The sequence below is a fragment of the Chelmon rostratus genome, chromosome 8 (assembly GCF_017976325.1).
Source record: "Chelmon rostratus isolate fCheRos1 chromosome 8, fCheRos1.pri, whole genome shotgun sequence".
In the NCBI taxonomy this organism is placed as follows: Eukaryota; Metazoa; Chordata; class Actinopteri; order Chaetodontiformes; family Chaetodontidae; genus Chelmon; species Chelmon rostratus.
In genome coordinates, this window is record NC_055665.1 from 27,824,745 (window position 1) to 27,849,323 (window position 24,579).

General features: G+C 41.3%; 1 pseudogene; it reads left to right on the forward strand.

The window, feature by feature from the left end:
* Nucleotides 1–610: 610 nt before the first annotated feature.
* LOC121610368 lies at nucleotides 611–8,768 on the forward strand (annotated as a pseudogene).
* Nucleotides 8,769–24,579: the final 15,811 nt, after the last annotated feature.

Genomic DNA, 24,579 nt, shown 5'->3' on the forward strand with positions numbered 1-24,579 from the left:
AAGCAGAGGATGCTTTCAGTTGTGGCCCTGTAGAAGTTGACGAGCAACCGAGAGGAGAGTCCAGCCCGTTTCAGTTTCCTGAGGAAGAAGAGCCTTTGTTGTGCCTCCTTCACCAGGCGGGAGGTGTTCATGGACCAGGAAAGGGTGAGCTGGCGTATCTCCTCTCTGTAGTGGGTCTCGTTGTTATCTGAGATGAGATCCACTACTGACATGTTGTCCGCAAACTTCACGACTGTGTTGGTGGGGTGTATGGCAGCACAGTCATGAGTAAACAAGGTAAAGAGGGCTGGGCTGAGCACACAGCCTTTGGCATGCCCATGCTGTTTCACTCACCTCTTCCATTCATTCATCTGCTCACTCACTCACTCACTCACTCACTGTCTTTCACTCATTCATTTACTCACTCAGTATCTGTATTATAACATTTACAGATGTCTCCATGGCTGCATTAAGTGCTGCTGAGAGACAGCGACGATGTCGTGCACGTCGAGATGCTGATCCTGAAAGGAGGCAAAAGTACCTAGAGAGTGAGCGTCAGAGATGGAGACGAGATGTAGAACAAGGGAAAAAGAAGAAGATTAGTGATCTGAGTGAGTGAGGGAAACGTCAGATGCACAAAAAGTGGAGGAAGCAAAACAAGAAGAGGAAAGAGAAGGCAGAGGCCACGAAGCACAGTCTGGATACCCCCCCCACCACCCCCACAGACTCCAGATTCTTTCCAACAGCCAGAGCAGTGGTCAGGATCTTCAAGGTCAGGATAGTGTGCAGTTAGAAATGAAAATAAATGGACATGGAGAGAATAAGAAGTGTGCCTTTCACTGAAGGTAATTGATCTATATATGATGTGCATGACTGATTCACTAAGTGATTTTTGTTTTGTTTCAGGCAACGTGAAGTAGGAAATCGAACTGCCAGGAAGAACAGAGACAAACTACACAAAGAAAAAGAAAAACTGAAGAAATCACTAAAGGAGGAAAAGCTGACAAATACAGAAAAAGATAAAAGCGCTTACATAGGAACAAAGAATCCCCTCGTTCCAAAGTAAATAAATTAACCAAGACAGGCAAAATTAGCTCCAAAATAAGAAAAACACAGCTCTATCATGAATCCTTGATGGAGGATATAAAGAGCAAGTACTGTAAAGCAAGGAAAGAGAAAGAAAAGCAACTAATAGCGAAAGTAACAGTGGGAAGGATTGTAAAGAAGTATAGGCTACAAGGATTTGCTGAGAATGCCCTTGGATTCTCAAAGAAGTGTCGCAGTGTGGGGAGTGACAACCTCTGTACCACTAAAAGACGTCCCACAAACAGATTCACTCCTGATTTCAAGTCCAACGTCAAATCCTACTTCACCCGTGATGATGTCAGCCGAATAACAACAGGACGATAACAAACAATCACCAGAAACATGGTGAAGAAGCAGAAACGGTTTCTGGTTGATACAATGAAAAATCTACACAAGAAATTTCTTGCCGAGAACACAAATAAAATTTCATACTCCCTTTTCTGTAAGCTTCGGCCATTTTGGGTTGTACATCCCAGCCTCTCAGATCGCAACACCTGTCTGTGCAAGCTTCATGAAAATCTTAAATTTGTCACTGAGAAGTTGCATCAGTTGAAGCTAATAGATACCTCAGATCTCGACAATTTAACCAAAATGATAACCTGAAACACCACTAACAAAATCTGCATGTATGATGAGTGTGCGGAATGCAAAAATAAGACTGTTCAGCTCTCAAGTTTTGATGGCATGGCAAAGGTCACACTCACTCAGTGGGCCACAGCAGAGAAGGAAAGAGAAGATGTGAAAAATGGTCCTACCACTATCAAGATCACAGTGAAGAAGACAGCAGAATACACACAAGACAATCATGTGGAGTTATTTCACAGTCTCCTGCATAGCTACAAGAGGCATGCATTCAACATACAGAGGAAGCTGTGATTCACATTGACTTCTCTGAAAACTACACCTGCAAATACTGCACAGAGATTCAGGCAGTCCAAATTTGGCTCCTCACACCAACAAGCTACACTGCACACCGGTGTTTTGTACATAGGTGGTGAAAAAGAGCCCATCTGCTTCAGCATAATCTCACCCTCCAAACACAAAAGCCCCCCAGCTATATGGGAACACACGAATCTGGTGCTAGATTATGTCCAAGAGACATATCCACAAGTATCTGTTCTACATTTTCTGAGTGATGGGCCCTGTACACAGCATAAACAGAAAGGGATTTTTTTTCCTTTTCAGCACCGAGCTTTCAAGAAGAGGTCTGAAAGGTGGCACTTGGAACTTTTTCGAAGCAAGCCACAGCAAGGGGGCCCCTGAAAAGAACAGCAGACAAGCTGATGACAATGGCCATGACATACCTGATGCCCTTCAGCTATAGAAGGCTCTCAAAGAAACATCAACAAATATGAAGTTGTTTTATGTAGCAAGCGAAGCAGTGGGGAAGGCAATGGAAAGGATGCCAGACCAGATTCCCCCAGTGCCATTGACACCACCAAACCCACCAAGTGGTCACATTCACTCCAGGAGAGATCCTTGATTGGGAAGTCAGTTGTATGTGCTCCACACAAAACCAGCTGAGATGTCAGTGCTTCACCACACAGCACTTCACATTCAACAAGACAGCCCTAAAGGTGTCGGACAAAGCAATTGATTGGGAAAATGGAGATCTTCTTGGGAAGTGGTGTGTGCTTCAATATGACAATGACCTTTATCCAGGGATCATCCTGAACACAGATAAAGCACATGCCCAAGTGAAATGTATGCACCAAGCTGGTGCCAACAGGTTCTTCTGGCCTGTTAGAGATGACATCCTGTGGTATCTCTTTGATGATGAGCTTGAAATCATTCAACCACCACAGCCTGTGACATCCTGTCACATGGAAATCCAGAGGGATGTATGGAAGCGGCTCTCCCAGTCACTTTCATAAGGCTTTTGAAGTTTTTGTTAGAGTAATACTGTTAATACTGTTTTGAGGTTCTATTAGCAGTACCTCAATTCGAATGAGATGCTGTTTTGAACGTTGCATATTTTAATTGTTTGAACTGTTTTTCATTCAGTGTGGTCGTTCAGAGCCTACTGATGTTTTTATTTACATTTTGAAGGTTCAGTATTTGTTTAGTTTAATACAAGTATATACTGTATACAGTATTTTAAATTTTTGAAGCATGCTGTATTGATGAAGTCTAATTTTGACATATATTTTGGATCTTGTATAATTTAGTCTTGCCTACATTTACATAATGGAATAGAAAGTTGATTTTTGCCATGTATAACCAGTACAAGCACAGTTACATTAATTGGATTCTTGTAATCACTTGTCCTTTCTTGTCTTGACTTATCAGATTCTAATCGGTTCCTTTTTACCATTCCTAGGTCTGATGTTAACAATCTAGTACTCAGTCGTGAGCAATCTGGTCATCTCTAGTAAGGCATCTAGCAGTTTGGTCAGTATGAATGATGTAACACCTCATACCATTCAACATGGTTGACTACGACAGCAACCATCATAGGAAATTACTTGATATGCAAAGTGTTATCTAGAGGGCTATAGGTCCGTACCACCCCGTCACAGTGAACCACCTTGTCACATCAGTTACCACCCCGTCACAGAGTCATTTTGTCAAAAAAATGATAAGAAGGAAGTGAAATTCTCCCTAAATTAATATTTAATAACATTCTAATTCTGTGGACAAAAGACATTTATGTAACTTCTATTTGAAATTCAAAGTGAATTTAGACGTTTTTTTTTTTTTTAGAAATGATGAGATCAATGACTTGATAAATTCAAAATTCAATATTATGAATCGAAAAATGAAAGAAACTGATTAAATTCCATACTTTATATTGTTGGTGTCCAAAAAAAGGACATTTTGAAAATTGCAGAGTGGAAATGGCACCTGTTTCATAGAATGACCCAATTATTTCCCCCACTTTGACTTGTCCGTGCTCTTGCCCGGAGACATAGGATAATCATCAGCAGGAATACTTTGCTGCACATACTGAAGAACAATAGGCTTAGCCGACAGAAGGACTATGCAGATTTAGGCCGTGTCATTGACTTTATCCAGGAACAATTACAGGGTCCGGGGAAGATGCATGGATATCGATGGATGTTTACTAAGTGCAAAGAAAATGGCCTAAAAGTTTAAAAAGAAGAAGTAAGAGTCATATTGGCCGAGCTGGATCCAGAGGGGTCAGCATCCAGACAGCGACGGAGACTTCTTAGAAGACAGTACTTTTCAAAGGGACCTAATCACCTCTGGCACATCGATTCATACAACAAGTTAAAACATTTTGGTGTGTGTATTAAGGGCTGTATCGACGGCTTCTCCCGGAAAATAATTTGGATGAATGCATACAACACGAGCAGTGACCCGAGAGTGATCGGCGGCTATTTTGTAGAGGCTTTAGAAACATTAGGCAAATGTCCCAAACTTGTGCGCACTGACCGTGGCACAGAAAAAGGCCTTGTGCGAGACCTACAGATAAGTCTACGCACAACCCATGGAGACGATTTGTCCGCAGAGTGAAGCTACATCGCTGGAGCGAGTACAGCAAACCAACGCATCGAGAGTTGGTGGGGCATCCTCCGCAAAGAGGGTATGGAGTATTGGATCCAGCTTCTTGGGGAATTACGAATGAAGGAAGCTTTGATGGAGGTGTACTGGAGAAGGCCATACTTCAGCTGTGCGTAATGGGGTTGATACAGGTATGATGATTGTGTGTTGATGTGGTCACACATGAGTTATTGCCGGTGGCAGACGAAGTATTCAGATCGTTTATTTCAGCAAAAGTAGACTAATCCACACAGTCCTGCATCCAAGGCCTTAGTGAAGTAAAAGTGTGTGTGTGTATTATCTGCAAAATGTACTAAAAGTATCATATGTAAAAGTACTCACTGACAACGTTTCCATTCGCAAAATATTCTGGTTTTTGCCCTTAATCTGAAAAAGACAATATTCCTATATATTCTATAAGTATGCAGATTTAAAGACAGAATCTGAGCAGAGGGGATGGAAGACCAGGGTCTGTCCGGTTGAAGTGGGGTGTAGAGGTTTTGTTGCAGGGTCAGCTGTTTCACTGTTGAGGGAGCTGGGAGTGCATGGGCAAAATTTAAGGAAGACAGTGAGGGAGATGTCAGATGAGGCTGCTAGGTCTAGTCAGTGGATATGGATCAGGAGAAATAATATTAGTTGGGGGGTGAAATAGGGACAGTGATGGAGGGGGGGGGGGGGCAGAGGACATGCATGCCTAACCCGGTGGGAGAAGAGGTTAAAGTCTGAACAAGACACCTCTCCTCTGCTCTGCTTTCCCCGCCCCATCTTCTCGCTCTGCCAATAGGAAGAGAACCAGGAAGAGGAAGTTTAGATAAGGTGGGGGTGTGGCCAGCTAGAGTCTCTCTTTGGGACCATGCGGCCTGTTCAGGTGAGTTTGCGTTGTAAGATACAGAGTTGGCTTGTTTTTTTGATCTTTTTGGTGGTTTTCCTGTTTTGTTTGCTTCTTGAAGGAAATGTTAGGGTTTGTTTTCCTGCTTTATGAAGGAAATGGTAGGGTTTGTTGCTTCTTGAAGGAAATGTTAGAAGAGGCTGTTAAATCTAGTCTGTGGTTTAGGCCTCCACCTTCAGCACCCTCTAAATTTTCCACCCCCTACCCGAACAAGAGTCTGTATCCAATCCCTACTTTCATCTTTTGACTCTACCTCTTTATTTTCTACCCCCTACCCGAACCAGGGTTTGTATTCCCACCCCGCTTTTTTGGTGCAGTTGGTGAGAGGCAGGTGTAGATGATGGTAGTGTGGCAATCGGCAGTCACATGTGGCATCTAGGCCTGTGGTAGCATTGTAGCAGCTAACAATAGCTAAAGCGGTGAGAGTATGATAGTATGTTAGCAGTTAGTATTGGTAGCTAGCAATTAACATTAACAGTATAGGTGAATCTAGCTTTATTGTCTTCTTCTGTTCCTCTTAGCAGGTAGCGGTTAGCACGTGACATTAGCTAAATGGTAGCATCTGAACTGTATTGTCTTCTTCTGTTCTTCTTAGCGGTTAGCATTAGCATTAGCAATAGTTAAATGGTAGCATCGGTACTGGCCACTACCTGGAGCATCTCTGGGTCAGTTGAATGTGGCAGTGCTGTTTGGATTGTGTAGGAGCAGTGTGAACCGGCACTAGGGAGGGTGACTCTGGGACGTCGGCGTTCACTGCCTAACCTCCTGGAGGTGTAGTGGGACTAAGTAGGCGAAACACTGTTGAAGGGAGGTTTCCACCTGATGACCCCCAGAGACGTGTTAGGAATCACTGCTCTTTGGCATGTATAGAGGCAGATTAGAGCTCCAAGGTTCTTCACTGAGAATGAATCCTCTTTTTGAGCACAAGTATCTTGTGTTTAAATTAACTAACTGCTCTGTTAGTTGTTGGTAGCCTTAGTTGTTCCCAGTTATTTGATAGCGTGCCCTAGTTCCTTTGTTGTGTTCCTGTGTTCAGCATTTTATTTTTCTTTACTAGTCTTGTTTCTCTTGAGTTATATGTTCCCATCCAGGGTTATCGCCATTTGGGCTAGCCATTGAATTGTGAAATTATTCTGCTAGGAATAGTTTGGTAGCTGGTCTCACTTCACTGTTTATTGTATTTAGCACTCTGGGGTTTTTTTGTATTGACGTTTTGTAAATAAATTCTTGTATAACCTTATTCGTGTACTGAGTTCTTCATCTGCACCTGAGCCTCTGCCATCCGAGCCCTGACATCAACATAGAATTAAGGGATGGCTAGACAGTGGTGGATAAAGTGTTCAGATTCTTTACTTCAGTAAAAGTACTATACCACTGTGAAAATAGTTCACTGCAAGTAAGTAAAAGTATGTAGGCCTATCAGTAAAATGTGCTGAAAATATCAAAAGTAAAAGCATTGTCCGTTAAATTGGTCCGGGTCGGTCCGTGTATATTTTGGCAATTGGATTTACTGTTCTGAAACGGGTATTAAAAAACAAAAAACAAGTGGTTATTTGATTTTCGTTTTAAAATACAAAAATTAAAATTGAAATACAAGGCGTTTTTTATTTTCATGATCAAAAGGGATATACGAAATTTTAAAAATGGTTTGATTTTCATTTTCTGCAATGCTCGGAAATGAGCTTCAGAAGATTCAGTGCCAGAAATAATCTGCGGAGAAAAAAACATTTGTCAGATGCAGAGCTAGAGAGTGCTTTGGTTCGATCCATATATGAGGTAAGTTTTCATTCAGATTTTCGACAGTATATTGCAAATATTATATAGCAAACACTACCAGTAAATGTGTAATCAAGCCTGTTTCACAGACAGAGGTAAGTTAAACTCTGGGTCAGTTACCGTAGTAACAGACTCTATGAACCTAACCTGGTCGGGACCAGGTTTTACTCAATGAACCTCGAGTTTCTCTGTGTCTCCGCCCTCTTTCAACCACACACCGTATTTCACTTCCTCATTCATTCATTCAGTCAGCAGACGAGTTTTGGAATAGTTCTGCCGTCTGTTATTAAAAATATCAGTCAGTGGAAGTCCATTAGGCACAGTAGGTGGTGATTTTTTTCGTTAACATGGCATGTCCTTTTGATCATGATCCCGTGGATGAAGGTGCTGCAATACTGCGCAGAGATTAAAAATATTCGTCGGGAGATATTTATCAGACCACGCATAGATGTTCTTGCTTTTCCAGACAGTTATCTTTTTGAGCGGTACCATTTCACGGCACAGTCCATCATCTACATACATAGTCTGATCCGTCCTTACATTTGCAACTTTACCAGCCCTAGTCATGCCCTGACATCTCAGCAGATATTGTGTGTTGCGCTGCGTTTTTTTTTTGCAAATGGGAGTTTTCTTTACAATGTCGGAGATGCAGAGCACTTGAGCAAGGCGACTGCATGCAGGGTGGTGAGAAAAGTGTGCCTCGCCCTGACACTGCTTTTACCAATCTTTGTCGTTTTCCCTGGACATAAACCCGTCAGAGTCATCAAGGAGGACTTTCACAGGATTGCAGGTGAATGATGTAGAGATCCGTTAAATGAATTTTAAATTGTATTTGGTTAATAACATGCTGCAACCTCAGACTGGGATTAGTAATTTTAATTTCTTTTAGGATTTCCCAGTGTGATTGGCTGCATAGATGGCACACATATCCCCATCACAGCTCCTTCACATAATGTAGCAGACTATGTGAATAGGAAGTCCATTCACAGCATAAATGTGCAGCTACATGTAGATTGACTACTGTTTCAAAATGTTAAAGACTGCATCATAGTTGAACATCTGTCATTCTCTGCACTGTCAAGATCATATGTGATGCTGGATACATTATTTCCAATGTGGAGGCCAAGTGGCCTGGGTCTGTTCATGACTCAAGGATTTATCGCGAGTCTAACCTGAGCAACAGACTGCAACGTGGTAAGCAGCCTAAAGATTTGCACAATTTACTTGTCTCCATCCTTTAATATACTCTAACTATACATTGCAGGCGAGTTTGACGGCCTTCTGCTGGGTGACAGGGGTTACCCATGCCAACCCAGGCTGCTGACCCCTTACCCTGACCCTGGACCAGGCCCCCAACAGAACTTCAATCGGGCTCACTGCAGGACGAGAGCCCGGGTGGAGATGACCATAGGCCTGCTGAAAGCCCGTTTTCCAGTGCCTACGTCACCTGAGGGTGACCCCTGCAAGGGCCTGTGATATTATTGTGGCTTGTGTTGTTCTTCACAATATTGCTACTATTAGAGGAGAGCAACAACCTGCCCTACAAATGGACGACCCTGATGATGACCCCTTCCACCTGCCAGCTATGCAGGATGGCAGAGCAGTCAGAGACACCATATGCCATAATCATTTCTGAGATCAAGTCACCATCATCACCGCCACCACAGCAGTCAAATAAATCAATAATACACATTTCATTTGGTCTTCTTTATTTCCTACAAACACAAGAGCTTGTTTAGTTAATGTTCCAATAGTTAATATAATTAACATAGTTCACCATGCACCCACCTCTAACTTGTGCTCCAGTATTGCAGTTTCTAGGTCTGCAATTTTTATCTTGTGGTCCAAGTATTGCATGTCTTTTTCAGTTTTTTTGTATTTTTATCAGGAGATAGATTTTGTAGATTTCTTTCACAGGTAACTGGGAATACATAAGGAGGACATTAAATGATACAGTTGCACACAAATTCCACAGACTGAACCTCTGGTGTTTACTGAATATTCATCTCACTGTGTCAATCTGTGCAGTGGAAGTTGAGGGACCTTCCTGCTGCTGCCCAGCCATGCCCTGTTAAAAAGGATGAGAATGTGTTAATACTTCAGTGTAGGCTAAATGTCACACTCTATATTTCACCAGAATGTTAATATATGCAAATGGGTAGGCAACTATCAGTAACATATGAAGATGTTACCTCTATAGGCCTTTCTGGATCCCCCTCTGTGAAGGCAGCAGTCAGAGTTTCGTTGCAGTCTTCATCCTAGATGAGTGATATGTTTCAGTACACTTAAATGGACCATTTTGCAAAATCTTTGGAGTATTGCCTACTTACAGTTACAAGCTCTGTTGTGGCTTGAGGTTGCTCCACCAGGCAGACAGTACCATCAGAATCTGTTGGGACAAACGGAGAAAAAAAAGCCATGAAAGAAAAATAAATATTTTTATGAATAGGCTTTAATATATATATATATATATATATATATATATATATATATATATATATATATATATATATATATATATATATATAGGCCAAGGCATATTACATTTTATGAAGGCACTTGTGTCTTGGGTGGTGGTCTCAGAGGATGAACTCCCTCCAGGGATTCCCTCAGCCACTGGCCTTCCTACATTCTGGCTTAGGGCCAGCTCCTCTGCCTCAGTTAACAAAAGACAAAACATTATATGAACACGATATAACCAATTTTACAATGAAAGGGAGCCACTTAATATTTACTTTACAATGTAAAACATGATCAAAATGAGGTAGCTACCTCCATGAGATCATGCCGAGGTCTTACCTGTTTGAGCAATGTTTTTATATTTCAATTTAAGCTGCTGCCAAGTGCGCTTCTCCCCCGCGGGATTGCACCTAAATGAAAAAAATTAGTAGGCAACCATTCAAGCAGTTTTGCCCTGTAATATTATTGTGATTTCAAAGGACTACATTTATACTCACGATTGACCCGAGCAGCAATGTTCTCCCACGCCGTCTCCCTCTCCTTTGCAGCTGCAGCGATGTTGGACTTCCGTCTAAAAACGTGTTCATATTCGCAGTATGAGCGCATTAAAATGTCTAATTCCAGTGGCGTGAAGTAGGCAGCTTTCTGCTTCCCTGTTGCCATGGTGACTCCTCAAATCGGGGTTCCATTGATGCTGTCTTTTTATAGTTGTGGTGCATGCGCTTAACTCCAGGTGAACCTACTCTGAGTTAATCAAACTAACTCAAATCTGCTGTTGTGGAATCGATAACTCAGAGTTTCCTATCTCAGAGTAGATCAACTCAGAGTTCAGGGTTACACTCAGAGTTTGTTGAACCTGCTTTGTGAAACGGACCCCAGATCAATAGATTGTTGTGACTAGCAAGCTAGCGTAGCTATGTTTGCTAACGCTCATTACAAAACTTCCGGGTCACGTACATCCAACCAATTAAATATTAAAATCAAATTTATTCCTGTGGCCCATTTTTCCATTTTGTATTTTTGATCTGATCCTGAAATTGAAATCTTAAAAACCAGGCATTTTTTCGTTTTTTGTGTTAGATTAAAAAATGAAAAACAAAATGATCTGTCACTTTTTTTATTTTTTCATTTTTGATTGCCAATTGAAAATAGAAAGAACGAATGATAGACGGATTGACAGAAACGAAAAAAGGTCCGTTTTGTTATTTTCTGAGACAAGATGTGGTCATCAGCAGGTGTGGAGCCAAACAGAGTCCGGTGCTGCGGCTGTTTAAACCTGACTGATATGGATCAGTACGTTGTGTTTCGCAACAACAAGCCAGTGTGTCTCAGGGAAGAAGACATGAGTGCTGATAAACTCAGTCGCATATTTCAGGTGAATAGTACTCTTATTTGTCCAAACAATGAAATCTATTATGCAGGGTTCCCATGGTCATGAAATTCTTGGAAAAGTTATGAAATTATAAAAAAGAGTTTTCCAGACCTGGAAATGATTTAGAATTAACTGGATGCCTTGGAAAAGTTTCAAATATACACTGTTTTGGGCCATTTTTTTTTCCTCCTCCGCTTCCTCTCCCCATCCTCATACTCCTCCCAGAAAGGTCAGGCTTCCACCCCACCACCACTACCAAAACCACTAAATCACAACCAGTACACATCCACTATGTTTTTTTTCCTTTTAACAGCCGAAAAGATGAAGATGCTGCAGGCATTGGAGATGTCACTGAGAAAGTAGGAGAGCTTGTACTGGCAGCACAGAGCCTACCAGATGTCACTGCAGCAATCAGAGAGCTCACCAGTCAGGCTACCACTCAAAAAGTCATCCTGACTCCGTCCCAGCTACAGGCCATCAAGCAAGGGTTCTGCTGTGTTGTTTGTATGAGTAAGTATGCAAAAGATAGTATTGCCCCACATTTAAAATAAATTTGGAGCCATTTTATTAGGTGTGTGCCAGAATTGTATATTTCCAAATACACATTTTTGTATTCACTAACCAAGGTGTCTCATCCACTACAGTTATTACATGTATTGATGCAGTCCTTTGTGTAACAGCCCATTGTGTAATAATACAATAACAAAGAATCTTTTGAAAGTCAGGGTTCCCACAATCATGAAATTCCTGGAAAGGTTTTTATATTAGAAACACTGTTTTCCAGACCTGGAAATGGTTTGAAATTAACAGGAAAAATTTCGAATATACACTGTTTATGGCTATTGTTTCTCCCCCTCTTCTCATCTCCTCTTCTCTTCCTCATCCTCCTCTCCTACACTAAATGCCTCATTATTGCACCCTTTGGTCACTATGTGAGCCGACTTATTTAAAACTACCGTATGTAGATAAAGTTTTGAGTTTGACATGGTAAAAATGTGTGGGAACCCTGAAGCATTTAAGTTTAGTAAAAAAGAAGAAGAAAACACGGTCATCCAGGACATTAAAAACACATGAAGGACAGGTGGGGACACAGAGAAGGACTAGTTCATCGATGTGTTGCCAAAGCATTATTGGCTGCAAAACGTGTGGAACAGTGGCAGTTGACCTCTGTGCATTGTGCAAAATGTAGAGGGAACACCGAAGGCAGCAACATATTTGAAGTTAATGGTCTGTCAGAGGCATTTTCCGTTCTGAGATCCCTTTTTGAAGAGGAGTAACATTTTGTAGCTTTCATACTCAAATACCGTAGGCATATTGTGTTCTGTTGTATTTGGGTCAGAGTTTGGGCTGGATGACATCATATTACTGTTCACTGTTTTAGCAAGATTAACATTTTTCTTTACCAAACATCCATTGTCACCAGTTAATTGTTATAGTTACTAATTTACATTCTTCAAAGTTGTGGTTATGAGAGAGCAGAGCCATGTTGTCCACTGCTCCAGAGAATTCTGAAATGTCTGAATATTTCTCTGCAAACTGATTTTCAACTCTCAAGTTTGTACTGTTCTGTTGAAAATAGATCAACTCCAAAAGTAGAATGTGTTGTCAGGTAGGATCCCAGCTGTAAAGGTCTACTATGTTGAAATACAGCAAATGTCTTTTTACACATTGCGTTGAGTTGTTGTTATGAGATAGAGCACTGCTTCTTTGTATGGGGCGAAGTCCTTGTTCACTGCTCTCGAGAACAAGACTGAAATGTCTGAATATTTCTCTGCAAACTGATTCTCAACTGTTAGTTTGTCCCGTTCAGTTGAAAATGGATCAATTCCAAAAATAGAATGTGTTGTCAATGAGGATCCAAGCTGTTTGCTGTGAAGGTCTGCTGCTTCACCTGAATGAGGCAGCAGCTCCTGTGGGATTTTTTTGGTCCATTCAGGAAAAATGGTCATTTGCAGAATTCCTGTCCTGAATCTGTAAATTTACTGACTCAGCAGTCAATATGCACATTTACCAGGGAATCTGCATGCTGACCATCTATCTGGGTATTATGGATGAGCTAGTGAATTTACTGTTTTTAAATTTTTAATTAAAAAAAAAAAACAGTGCTCATCGGATAACTACAGTGTGGTTGCTTCTGCAGTTGTTTTAAGTAAAATAAATAACCAGATTAAAAAAAAAAATAAACCCCTTCTTGGCAAAAGGCCATGTGTTTAATATCATGTTAACTCTAAAATTTGGAAGGCATAGTAATAATAAAATGTATGCAAGAATACCTGCTGAAGTCACCATAATAGTAATGATAATAAAGGCAGGCATACAACAAGTAGTGTGTTGCAACCACACAAACGATAAAAATGTACCTTTTTGGATGAAGTCTGTAAATAAGGCCTTCTCTCCTGATTGTAGCGATGAGATGACAGCAGCTCCTGCATGAAGAGCGTCAAATAAAACTCCTTGCCTTGATCGACTCGCACCTGGTCCCAGATACCATGGGCAAGTACTGCAGGCCTATTGGATGAAAAAGTCAATTTTGACTTCACCATTCCAAATCAGATATTCTCAGTAAAAATGACTTATAACAATGATGTTCAGCAGTTATCATTTAGTCACAACTTATCATGAATGTGGTAGTTATGCAACATGTACAACTATTTCAATGGCTTGAAAGGTACAGTCTAATTTATTTTTTAACAATATGTTGTTGTTTTTTTGTTATTTGCAGCCTCTCTTTTCACTCCAACATCTGAATGGCATAACTGATAGGTGGGGCTGAGGTTTAGGGGTTTAAGAGTTTAAGAATATAGACAAGTGTCTGCGAATGACCAGTGTAAAACACTAGTGGGACGTAGGGCTAGGCAATAGGGAAAAAATCAAATATCAAATATCTTTGAATACCACAATGTTGATATTTTGACTACTGTTGCTTTCCTAAGATGTTTACACATAAGATATTTTTAATGAAGACTCATTAGTGGATATGATGATCAAGCTGTCATGACCCGTGCCTTGCACGCCGGTTTAGTGTTCTCTTGTTGATCTTTTGCCTCATTCAGTTTGTAAGTGTTCATTGTAGTGTTTTCTTAGTTCATTTTCGTTTCTCTGTTTAAGTCTGTGTTATCCATATTGTCTTCATAGTCATGCCACGTTTTATGTAATGTTTTTGTGTTGTCTTGCCTCATCGTGTTTGTGTTTTGTAAAGTTTCCCATTGTGTCTTGTCTTTGCCTGGTTTTTGTTACTTCCTGTTTTATTTTGAAGGTTCATGTTATGTGTCTTTGGTGTACTTTACTTCCTGTGTTTTCCCTCCCGTGTGATTGTCTGATGTGTTCACCTGTGTGTCATTAGTGTTCCTGCCTTGTGTATTTAAGTCCGTGTCTTCCCCCCAGTCTTGGTCGGGTCGTTGTCTGCGCTACCTTGTTGTCTATGATTCCGTGTCCCATGTTACCTTGCCACAGTCATAGCCATAGCCTTAGTCCTGTAAGTGAGTGTTCTTTGTTGCGTTTTCTTTGTTCATGTCCACACCGTGATTTATGTGATTGTCTCCTTGGTTTGTCTTTGTTTTTTATTTGCCACAGTCCAAATAAGTTTGTTTATTGTCTTGTACCTGTCTTTTTCCATGTTCATTTTTATGTAGTGTTCCATCGTCCTTAGTGTTATCTGTGTTACCTGTCTTTCCCTGTGAGTGCTTATCCTGGTATTGTCTGGTCCAAGTACGTGTTGTAAAGTTATGTCTTTGTCTCTGTCATATCTCAGCCCATGTTAGAGTTTCCTTGCTATTAACCATGCCACAGTTCATGTATTTCATGCCATCCCGTTGTCCATGTTAGTGATTGTTTGTCTTTAGTCATGCTCCAGCCCTAGGGTGTTCGAGTATCGTCTTGTCTAGCCACCTCACGTTCTTTGTCAGTGTTTGTTCTGAGTTTTGTTTCTTCAAAGTTTCCCCGTGTTGTCTTCGTTCTCTGTGTAACCCTTTACCCTAGTGTGTGTTTTGGTCTTCCTTGGTTTTTGTCCTTGAGTTAAATAAATGTGTTAAAATTGTATCTGTGCCCTGAGTGTCTGCATTTGGGTTCAACCCTTAGTTCTCCCATAGATCCCCCTAAGTCCCCACTTCCTGACAGAACGACCCGACCTAAGTATGAACCCAGCAGACTCAGACAGCATGTCCGACTACGAGGATTTCCTGAGACTCCTGTTCTGGGGAACACGGCTCGCCATCAAGCCTCCCTCCACCTGGAACAAGCCAGCCCCTGCAAGGGGGAGGCAGAGATTTCGACGACTGAGGGGGTTAATTAGCCGTCAGCATTCTAGCCCCTCGTCGCCTCCAGTCCCAGAGCTGTCCTCGTTTCCAGTGCCCAAGCTGTCCTCGCCTCCCGTGCCGCCGCTGCCAAAGCTGCTGCTGCCATCGCCATCAGTGCCAGAGCCGTCGCTGTTGCCGCCTCTGCTGCCACCAGAGCCAGAGCCGCCGTCGCCGCTGCCACCAGAGCCAGAGCCGCCGCCACCGGAGCCAGAGCTGCTGCTGCCGCCGCCGCTACCGCTGCCTCCTGAGCCCGAGCTGCCGCCGCCTCCTTACTTTGAGCTGCCTTTGCCACCGGCCTCCAGAGGGGTTCCGCCCTCGCCGCTGGCCTCAATGGAGGTTCCGCCTTCGCCACCAGCCTCCAGAGGGGTTTCGCCTTTGCCGCCGGCCTTCAGAGTTCTTATATTTGGTTAATGACGTGCTGCAACCTCAGACTGGGATTAGTAATTTCTATTTCTTTTAGGATTTCCCAGTGTGATTGGCTGCATAGATGGCACACATATCCCCATCACAGCTCCTTCACATAATGAAGCAGGCTATGTGAAGTCCATTCACAGCATAAATGTGCAGGTACATGTAGATTGACTACTGTTTCAAATGTTAAAGACTGCATGTTATGGCCCCTGTCGTAAAGATTTTGATTGGTTTTCTGTGACAGAGTGAGACCTCTTCTTTTGTGTCCTATCTTTGTGTCTGTGAGCAGGAGCCGGAAGACTTGGAGGCTGATGATGGGCTGTACTTAAACCCATTCTTCCTGCCGGCGTGCGACTGGAGTCCACTTTGTGCTGGCCAAACTGAGCTCTACCTGAAAGCGTCACTTTGTAATTGCTGAATGTATTGAAATTTGTAGACCGAATTTGGAGTTAGCTTAGTGAGAGTTTGTTTGTAGTTTGGATCAGATTGTGTAAATATTGTAAGTATTTTTTTTTTTAGAAGCAGTAGGGGGTGGACTGGCATTTTTGTTACTGACTATTTTCTCCTGTTTTACTTAGCCTAGGAAGGTAGGCTTAGTAAATGTTCTTTTGTTTATTTATGTTCCTACCAGGGTTTAGTTACTTTTTGGGGGTTTTCAGGTTTCTCCTCCGCCTTTCTTTGTGTTGTGCCTCTGCACCCCTAGACCGGGGGCAAAACATAATTTGGGGGCTCGTCCGTTTTTTTGTTTGTATGAGCGCATTAAAATGTCTAATTCGAGTGGCGTGAAGTAGGCAGCCTTCCGCTTCCCCGTTGCCATGGTGACTCCTCAAATCGGGGTTTCATTGATGCTGTCTTTTTATAGTTGTGGTGCACGCGCTTAACTCCAGGTGAACCTACTCTGAGTTAATCAAACTAACTCAAATCTGCTGTTGAGGAATCGAAAACTCAGAGTTTCCTGTCTCAGAGTAGATCAACTCAGAGTTCAGGGTTACACTCAGAGTTTGTTGAACCTGCCTTGTGAAACTGACCCCAGATCGATAGATTGTTGTGACTAGCAAGCTAGCGTAGCTATGTTTGCTAACGCTCATTACAAAACTTCCGGGTCACGTACATCCAACCAATTAAATATTAAAATCAAATTCATTCCTGTGGCCCGTTTTTCCATTTCGTATTTTTGATCTGATCCTGAAATTGAAATATTAAAAACCAGGCATTTTTTCTTTTTTTGTGTTAGATTAAAAACGAAAAACAAAATAATCTCTTTTTGATTGCCAATTGAAAATAGAACGAAGGATACACGGATTGTCCGTAATCCGTGTATCATTCGTTCATTTTCAATTGGCAATCAAAAATCACAAAATAAAAAAGTATAACAACATGTGCTGTTGACCCTGCAATGAAGCAGTGAATAAGTATTTAATGCCAATGTAAATATATGTAAAATGTTGAAACACACAAATACTAAAGAGAGTGTTTTTTTATTATTATTATTTTAACAGTAGGCCAAAATTAGGCAGACTTATCTTCAACAATGACTTAACAGGCACTGGCATTAGAACTGGAGTGGATGCCCACTGCTCACCAACAGTTAAAATGGGTAAACAGTATAGTATAAAAATTTAAATTAAAATAATAATTGAAATATTTTTACAGGCCTTAGTTCTGCAACCCATTAATGATACAAATAACAACCTGAAAAACAGTCATATGACAAGACTGAAAAAAAAAATACCTGTAAAAACAATAACAATAAAGACATGACAATAACATTTCTAAAAAGTAGATAAAACAAATAAAACGTCCCTTTACAGCAGGCATGTCAAACTGATTCCATGAAGGGCCGTGTGGCTGCAGGTTTTCGTTCCAACCAAGGAACACCTGGCTGGACTCAGTTAATCAGTTGATCTCAGTCTTCAGCTGATAACTAAGTGATCCCTTGATGTTGATTGGTTGGCCTGGTGTACTCCTACTTGGTTGGAACAAAAACCTGCAGCCACACGGCCCTTTATGGAATGAGTTTGACATGCCGGCTCTACAGTGTCTAACAGGAACAATAGTCAATGAAATAAAACTTAGAAGTAGCTCTTCTGTGGGATTAGAATAGCCTTTGCTCCCAACACATTTCAGTGAGTCTCGGGTGTCTATGTTGCAGCCACCTGTTGCAGCCACCTGTTGCTATCTTGGACCACAAGACCTGCTGTTGTAGAGATGCTCTGATCCAGTCGTCCCGCCATCACAATGTGGCCCTTGTCAAAGTGGCTCAGGTCCATACGCTTTACACCTTTTTCCTGCTTACAACACATTACTTCAAGAACTGACTGTTCACTTGCTTAAAAAATAGGCAAACATAAGGATATGAGCCACTGGGTCAGAGCGTCTCCACAACAGCAGGTGTTGCGAGATGTTCTCGGTATGCATATGGTCCAAGGAAGCAGCCAGTGAACAGGTGACAGGGTCGTGGACACCCAGGGCTCACTGATACATGAAGGGGGATAAGGCCAGTCTGATCCCACAGAAGAGCTACTGTAGCATAAATTGTTGAAAAGGGGATGTTGGCCATGATAGAAAGCTGTCAGAACACACAGTGTATCACAGCCTGCTGCAGCAACAACAATAAAACATGAAAACAACCAAATAGGCAGCTGGTTTAAATGTTGTGACTACTCCATGTATATTTTGTTTTAGCTTCTGTCTTTAAATGTTCATCCCAGGAATTTCCATTCGGGATTGTCAGAACCATAACAGCAGTGTCCAGTGGTACCTATAGGCACTCTCATCCTACTGGCCTAGATTATATCCATCACCCATACAGAGCTTGTGAGTATGCTATTGAAGTCACTGCAGAGATCAGGATAATTATGGTAGCCTACAGGCAGCTTTAAAAGAAACCCACATGTGTGTGATTGTGGTCATGGACATTTGGACATTTCGATGAACTCCACTAAATTGGAACCAGTGCAAAGGCGAAGAAAAAGCTGAAGGGTGCGGGAATCAACTTCACCCACATATCTCCTCAGGTAGCTGGCAACTGCTGTCTGGGCAGGGGTCATGGTGTCTGGGAACTGCAGGAGCTCCTTCACAGCTTTTCCAGTTGTTTTTTTCTGTTGAATGACATGATGTAGAGGATCAGGTGGCAACACACTTGCTAACTGCAACACAATGGGACGCCAACAATCAATTATATACATTGGTGCCTGTATTAGAGCCTTGTGTCCAATCTGGGACAGCAGTGAGATCAAATTGTCCTTTGTAGGGATTTGCTGGCACCAAGGGCATCAAACAGTGCATCACTGTCAACAGAATCAAAGTTCTCCAAAGCCTTCAGAAGTACTTCTCTCTCCTGATCAGACACATACTGAATGAAGGTGTCTTTTAAGCTGCTGGTGGTTTTGCCGTACAGTGCCTCCTCGAGGAATGGTGCTGCCAGTTTCACTGGGAAATAGCGGGCAATTCGCCACCCCACTACTAAGATTCAGGCAACTGCCTGCCACTCTTCAGACAGAAAATCATGCCTAATAAAGGAAACTTTCACATCCCCTCCCAAAGTGCACCTTTCATAAAAGTCTGTCCAAAACTCTGTTAAGCAGTCCCGAGTCACACCACTTCCCTCCCCTTCCTCAAGGTTTCCATTGGGTAGACGCATCTTAATAAAAACTCAGTACTTAAAATGTCTGGGTCTTTGAAGGCTTGGATTAGGTCAGTGAGACAATGCCTCCTCCTAATAATCAGTGTAACAGGAGCATGTTCAGGATAACCCAGTGTCTGGTCATTCCATGGCTCCGAAACAGGAGCAGGTTGCAGCTCGCTCAATCCCTCTGTTGGCTGTTCATCCCAAGCATCAAGTTGCTGTTCACCTGTTGGCTGTTCATCCCAAGCATCAAGTTGCTGTTCGCTTGGTCTCTCTGGTGGCTGGTTTTTTGAAGGATCAGGATGAGTTTCATCCAGTCCCTGAGATGACTGATCATTCCATAGCAACGTGTCATCTAATTGCTCATCTTCATTTTCCCCAGCCCCAATTATTACCTCAAGGTTGATCTTTTCAACCATGGTATCCATCCCTTGTACCTCAGTTGAACAATGTGGCTCAGTTCCAGTGTGATCTACAACAGTGGCTGAGGTTAACTGCATGTCTGCTTCCTCCTCCTCTGAGGACAGCTCCACTTTCTCTATATTGGTATGAAGATAGAGTCAGGATTCTAACTTTGCTTTCTTCATACATCTCTTCCACAGTGCTAGAACTGCAGACCGTTATCTGAGAAGATTCCATTTCTGTTGAATAATCTGAGAGGTTTTTTTTTTTTCATTTTAGAAAAACCATTTGGGAAGAACAGATTTTCAGCCAATTCTTTGATTTCAAGCACTGTTTTGTCCCTGTCGATGGTCAGGTGTCTTGTTCCTCCACCGTTGTTTGCTTTCACTTGTTTGTAACGCTTTTCTTTTTCAAAAAGTCCATCCAGCCAAGCTCAATCCGTCTCTCGTTTTTTTTTTTTGTTGTTGTTGTTTTTTTGCACTTGTACTTCCGACCCATTGCTTTTTTTTCTGGCAGGTACTGTCACCTCACTAGACACCAATCTATGTCGCAGCCTTTTGAGTATAGAGTCTTTCCTGCTCCTTGTCTCCATCGATGCGCTGGCTTGTCGGCAGAAGGCCACATTTAGGGATGTACTTAACCAAATTCCCATCAGTCATTACAGGAATTACAGATGCATCAATCTGGAAAAGCAAAATTTGAAAGAATGATTACACTGTTGAAACTGGTCACTCAAGATTATCCACATACCTTGTTGTGAGCAGTTTTTTCTGCTCACAATAAGGTGTGTGTATTATCTTGAGTAACTGGGTCATGATTTCTGGAAAGATACATTTCTGTTGAGTATTTCAAATGTACTTTTTGGTGCTGTGGGCACTGCAGGAAAAGGTCTGTTCAGTTTGGTTGCATTCCAGAGAAGGCAGAAATCTCTAAAGCCCATACTTCCAAAATTTGACAAGTTACACCAAAACCATCTGGAAAGACGAAAGAGGAAAAATATTTTTTTTATTTTTTTTATTTTGGGTGAATAACACACAAAAGGGGAATGTAAAAACATATGTAAAGAGGCTTACCTTTTCATTTTCGAGCTGTTGGATAAACTCCTCAGGAATTTTCCGCTTACGTAAGAAGTCCCTCAGCTCTGCATCCATAGTCTTAATTGTCTGCTGTGTAAAGGGGATTACACAAAATAGAAGTACTTACTACTTAGTATGTGGTGTCTTGTATGCCCATGCCAACTAGGCATACACTTGAATGTATTAACACAATAACAAAACTTCTTTCAATCATTCTTTATTCGTATAAAATTCTATCGAGAAAATTTATTTGGATCCAGAGCGAGGAGGGAGATGTTAAGTTGTAGGCCTTTGTAATCAGGAAAAAAAACAGACTTGTAAATGTATCTTCATAGCAGGCTATACAATTACAAAATAATTGCAGACATCCTTGAGGGAAAATGACAAGTTATTGTCATCAAATAATAGGGTGATGGCATTGTGTTATGTTTGTAGGAAAAGCTTGGTGAGAATGCTATGAGGCAACTAATATTCATTGAATATGATTCACAGTATCTCATACTGGCAATGGTTGGCCCATCATTTGAAAAGATCAAAATCTCAAACTTTTAGACCATAAACTGGACAATTACTGTATTTTTCCACGTTCACTGTAAAGGCGGACTTTCGATCTCAAAGTTGAGAAGCAGAGAAACAACCACTTCGAGATGAATGATTTCTAAATCTGTCACATCTTGTCTGGAGATTTAAACTCGTCCTAGCCGATAAACACCTGGAACACAAACAGCTTGAGAACTGCACTTCTAGCTCCATTAGAGAAACCCCAGCTGAGTTGAGAATGTTTTATTATAGCACAGTTACACTCACAGATACGTTTCATACCTGTCTGTCAAACAGCAAGCAAACCATAATAACTTCTCTAGAGTAGTCCTGCTGGGGTCAACAAACGTGAAGTCTGCGTTGTCGCTCGGCCTGCAAGCTGCTGCAGCTAATGACGGTCGGAGCTAATTAACTGCTAACAGCCACAAATCCACTGACCGGCTCCTCCAACAAGTCAAGCCAGCTGCTCCAACATTTCAAGTGCTCCCATATTGCAGACTTTATGGCAAATACACAGAGGCGGTTGAGAAAGTCAGCACTAGGATGCTACAGCGTTGACCAATTTCCGGTTTTCAAAATAAAATGTGGGTTATTCAAAGGCAATAATAAGACCGTGTCAGTGTGTTCCTGCACTGATTTGTCATGTCACCTGGAAGCTATTGAACAAAAATGCTAATAGTTATATTAAAAAATATCTGAAAAATACGAGCATTATTAAACTACAAAACAAAGAGGTGTATCTCAACCAGCCAGTGTAGTACTATGGTTCTGCACTGATTTTGCGTCATTAGGTCACATGGCCTGGAAGCTATTGAACAGAAATAATAATATTTGCATAAAAAATATGAAAAATGAGTGAACTATTAAACTATAACACAAAGGGGTGTATCTCCACCAGCCAGTGTAGTATGCAGTGTCTGAAATTCCATTTTATATAACTGTATTTGTCTCATTTTACTTAAATTCTTTTCATAAGTCTTTAATATGCATCTTGAAGGCCTTGGACTTTTTTTTTTCCAAGATCTTTAGCTCAAACCTCAAGGGATAGTGAAGAATTGATACCTCTCTGTCTGGAGAAGTGGGGCTCTTTTTAAAGATGACATACCTTATGGGGTCATTTTTATTGATTTAAACTGGTGTAGAGTTGTTTTTGTGGAACAAGGACAGATTTCTGAATATATAAGCAAGTTACATGAGCTCTGCGTCACAAGATTTGGATTGGCCCTGCACTGATTTTAGGTCTTTAGGTCACATGACTTGAAAGCTATTTCATTTTTAAAAATCATTGTGATCACAGTATCTTACTTATGATACTATATGTTGCGAATGTCCAGTCAGCATTCATACCAATAAAAACACAAAATGACTTTGCAAGTATTATCCATAGCCTATGTTTTAAACCACTAGATGGTGCTAATTCAGTTGAACTTCCAGAACAATCCAAGTAGGCTACACTAGAGTTTCTCAATCCTGGTCCTGGAGGACCACTGCCCAGCATGTCTTAGATGTCTCCTGGCGCAGAGCCAGTGTCACATTGCAGAGGGGGTGGGGACTTGTAGTGAGCCCTTATAACCTATTGGCTATTTTACTTGTTAACAATTCACATTTCTGATCTGATCTGGATCTGAGCTGTATTTGGCCCCTGCCAAAAAGGCACTGAATGAACGGCTATAGCTTCAAAAATAAAAATAAAGTCTCACACTTTGAACCATCAAAATATGAAATAAAATCATTATACTGTCCTCGCTGAGACGTCTGTGTTTCAACTAGACAGCTAGCTAAACGTTTGACTCAATAACAAGACGTGTCCTTCTTGGAGTGGCGTTTTAATGCACAGGCTTGCCATTCTTGAGTACAAAACAATGTGAAACTGTAAAAAATACAGAAATGAAAACAACAATTAACTTCTCTGCATAAAATGAGATGACAGAGCTTAAAATAGCTGACAACAACAAGCATTACCCATAAAGTGGCTTATTTTTTAAACAATATTTCACCAAATGAATTGCAAACGTTTTTAACTCTAATTTATAACCATGACAACTTATCTCTCAGTACAGCATTTTAAATGTCTAACTTGTGGCTTAACTTCAAAAGTTACACTTTTATATACGGACAAACAATGAATTCAACCAGCAAACTATCACTAAATCCTAAAAAATACTTACAGGCGTTGCTTCTCCAGGAATAAAACAAAAAGACATGAAACATGTGGAAGTTAGAAGCTCTCTACTGTCTCTCTGCATCAACTTTGCACTCTCATGCCCCAGAGGAGAAACACAGCAGCACATCCGGTGGAGTGACACGTCAAAATAAAAGCGGTAATTTCAAAATAAAACTCTCTACATAAAAATGCATTTAAACACGCCTGAAAGGCAGAACAAACATAGATCAACAAAGAGACTCAATTTGCTTCATCAACGGCCATATATTAGCTACATAAAATAAAGTAAATCCAACATTAGACATTGCGCAGTGACAGCCTGTAATGACACGGCTGATCAATTAGTAGTGTTCATAACGGGAAACGGAGACGGAAAGGCAAAATGGAGAGAGTGTGGATTATAATGAGTTGTGCAGCACAATTTGTGCTTGCAAACTGTGCGCTGCGCTGGATGGATGAAATCCGCTGCACCCTTTTTGTTTTATAGTTTAATAATTCTCCTATTTTGCAGATATTTTTAATGTAAATATTAGCATTTTAGCTCAATAGCTTCCAGGTGATGAGACCTAATGACTCAAAATCAGAGCATGATCACACTGACACGTGTCTTATGAATGCCTTTCAATAACCACATTTTATTTTGAAAACCGGAAGTTTGTCCACACTGCTGCATCCTAGCGCAGACTTTCTCCGTGTTGTCATAAAGTCTGCAATATGGGAGCACTTGAAGCACTTGACTTGTTGGACCAGCTGGCTTGACTACACAAACACGAGAGACGGCTGGCTTGACTGCAGCCTCCTCCAGCTACAGTCAGACATAACGTAATGTGCCAAGTTACAGCTTAAAACTCCCACTAACAGCTGACGCTGCTCTGGCCAGTGTTTTGTAGGCTAGCGAGACATACAGGCTGGCGCTGTCTATTTACTGAAATTTACCAAGCCGCCGCTGCTCCGAATTTGAACATTTTAATTATAATGACTTGAATCATTGGTTTTG